Genomic DNA, 3,601 nt, shown 5'->3' on the forward strand with positions numbered 1-3,601 from the left:
CCATCGGAAAACACGCGCCCTTGGCGCTTGTAAATCGATTGCAAAACGTCAATCGCGTCACGCATCTCAATAGAGATGCGAGCCCTTCCCCAGGGCGAAGAAAGGGAATAGACATCCCCTTTTACCCTCTTCGAGTTGTCTACACAACACGGACAGGGATCACCCCACGTGAGGCATGGAAGCCCAGCCTCACGTGACAACCGATGCAATTTATACTTTGCACCGGTTGGAGTTCTTTTCTCAAATTTAACGCGATTCGCGTTAAGTTTTTGAAGCCAAGCTTCGCGTCCAATGTCTTTGACATTGCGAATGAACGCACTCCAAGCTTGCATAAGCGAGACTTTATCTCGCTTATTGTTGTCACTAAACCATCGATGCTTAAGAAAAGCATCGAGTTAGAAATCTTCCTCAGCGCGAAAGTTCTTCGCGCTGGGATCAAGCCCATGTAGCTGTGTCGCAATAAATAAGGGATATTTATTGTGAGGAGTAGTTTCTTCAGACAAGCTATTGATTAGCCGTTCTGGCAAAAGCCACGGCTTCTTTTCAGGGGCGAGATGAGACATTTTACTGTCTTCACTCCCCTGGGTGGTACCCAGTGAAACAGGGGTACCACAAGAACTTTTCATGCGAGTCGGCCACTTAATCCGACTCGCATTCGTAGTCGACATCCAAAGAGGGGTCGTATTCACGTGGTGAATCACCACGTGCACTCGCAACATCTAGTGTTGTGCGAGTGGAAGACACTACGGCAGACGTTCCGTCTGCCGCAAGAGATAGCAGTGCGTCACCCGCGGCTGCACGAACCGCAGCCGAAGGCGCAGCACTATCGTTACCCCGCATGAGCTGATTCTTCATGCGATGATATTTAAAATGATGGAATTGACCAATCAAAACATTTTAAAAATTAAGTGGTCATTTAGCGACCGCTCCACCTAATGACAGTCAGAGTGATTGTCGTTTAAGGGAGGGGTGATGTAACGGGGTGTATCGTTACATGAAATAAACACTTAAAGGTTGTTAATAAATATATTATCTAAAAAGTAGATAATATTTGGAGGATATTACTTTATATAGTAATATTCGGAATTCTTATCCATAAATAGGTATAGACCGTTATACCTATTTATTCCGCAGGCTAATCAGCTGTAGGAGTATTCAAAGAGAGAGTTACAGATAAGATAGAGATAAGAATTCATTTACATGTTTTGTATCAGATTATAATTAAGATAGCATTTGCAAAGATAGGATAGAGACACTTGATTATATTTAATACATTTTTCATTTTACTCTCTTAAAGCTAGTTGCCTTAAGAGAAGTCTTCCTCTGCACGTACAGTGTACGTCAACTAACTAAGGGCACCACTCGCAACTGAAGCAGTGCGAAGTGAACTTGTACTGAAACAGTACAAGCCATAGTGCCCCCGTTACAAGTACGACTTGTACTGCTTCAGTACAAGTCCACTTCACACTGCTTCAGTTGCAAGTGGCGCCTTACGTCATTTCATGTAGCGGAGCTACCTCGCTCCTAAAGTCAGAGGAAGACTTTCAGACTCAGAGAGTCACTTAGTTTTATTGAATCAATATGTTTAACAACTCAGGGAGTCGTGCAAGCTATTAAAGCTTAAGGAATCCTAGTTCAAGGGATTCAGCGGTTCATAGATCCAAGTGGCAAAAACTACTGCCCAAGAGGATATACCTTAGGAAGGATTGTATCTCTTACAGATCAATGCGCAAGCCTTACGAAGGCACTTAACGTCTTAAGATCAAAAGGGGAACTAAACTTTATTTAATTATTTAGATCTAAAAACCCTACTGTAACGGGCTAAAGTTGCCCTAATGTTACACAGTCCCCGTTAAGTACACTTGGTGTACTTAAGGGGATGGTCAATTCCTAGATAATAGTAATTAGACCCAGCACTCGGGTGTGGTGCACATTTGTGACCAACCCTTGTGTATGTGATGCACATGGATGCATTCAAATTAGGAGGGATGACGCCCAGCGTCATCCATGATGACGGCTAGCGTCATCCGTTACACGAGGTATCTATATAGATACGCTCGCAATACATATTAAATGACATCTATAGAGATATCATTTTAATTGCTAAAAATAGGTATTTGTATTTAATTCTATTAAATATAAATCAGTCTGAAAATTACTACCTACTTGGTAAGTGCGCACGAGGAGACGGATTACCGCTCCCGTGACGTCACTTCACCAGAGTTCTTAGTGTGTTGGGTGAGGTCCCTTGCGCGCCCACCACAACTACCTCACTGTACGCAAGAGAAGCAGGTTTCCCGCTTCCTCGCTGTGCTAGGGTGTGTGTCTAAGTAGAGCGTGGCCGCATTACGACGTGCCCGCCTACACTTGGTAGCACTTGAAATCCTTCCCACGAGCCGCATCTCTGCGTTTGTACGTGATGATGAATTTCAATATTGATTGGGCTCATTTTCCCCACCTCTCCGAACATTATCAGGAGGTGGCAGGGCTTATGGCGCAGGGACTTGGTGAACAAGCCCTGGTCAGGCCCCTGGGTAGTCCTCCTGAGCAACATGATGCTCAATTGGAGCAAATTGAGGCATTCGTGCTCGGACAGCGGAGGGGGGCGTCCGAGGCACAAGGCCATGCTGCAGCGGAGTCCGTCACACAGACTAAGGATGAGCTGAGGTATGAGCAGACTCGGAGCGAGGCTCTCAACAGGACTGTTGAGATGCTCTCTGCCCGGCCGCATCAGCCGAGGCCCGTTCGGATGGACCCGCTCAAGTTCGATGGAATTGCAGCGCACACGAGTGTCTACTGGTTATTAGTCGTGGAGCAATGCGGTGTCACGCATCTTATCGAGGACGACAGCCGGATGGTGTCGTACGCCATGTCGCATCTGCGCGGTAAGGGGATCAGAGTGGGCTTACTCGGCGCTAAGGCGGACAGAAAGGCATTCCCCTCATTGGCGATCTTTAAGGAAAAGATTCGCGCCATGTAACAGCTGCCGAACAACGAAGTGTTGCTTTAGGCGCGCTTCTTTGGAGCGCGACAGGCGAAGCGATCTCTGCAAGAGTATGTGCAAGAGATACGCTCGCTGTCGGCGTCCATTACCGTAGGTTCGATTCCGAAGTACATTAAGGTGCCCAAGTTTATGAACGAACAACGGCATGGCCAATCGCGACAGGCCCTTTTCAGAAAGGTGCCGTCGACTGCTTGGTATAAGCCGTCGGCCGAGAGGTCAGATGCCAAACCCATGGAGTTGGGCAATGCATACGTTGTCTGTTACAAGTGCGGCAAGCGCGGCCATATGATGGCTCGCTGCTACGCAAGGGTCCCTGCTGGGGCGAAAACGACCAGCAAAAGGACTCCCTACCCAAAGGGCGATGGAAAGAACCAGCGTGCAAGACGCATGAGTTCTACATCGACCACTAAGGGGTCGGGAAATGCAGGAGCGTAGTAAAGGCGGGATGCCCTACTGACGCGGACTCTGAAGCTATCCTTAAGTTCAGAGTTGTGGAACAATTGGGTAGCATAGTCCCTGAGGTCTCGAAATTTCAGACCTCAACCCTGCTGCCCTATAGCGCTCAAGTAAGAGGCTATGACCAGGTGATGACCCTCC

The sequence above is a fragment of the Bremia lactucae genome, linkage group LG1 (genome assembly GCF_004359215.1).
Source record: "Bremia lactucae strain SF5 linkage group LG1, whole genome shotgun sequence".
NCBI lineage: Eukaryota > Oomycota > Peronosporomycetes > Peronosporales > Peronosporaceae > Bremia > Bremia lactucae.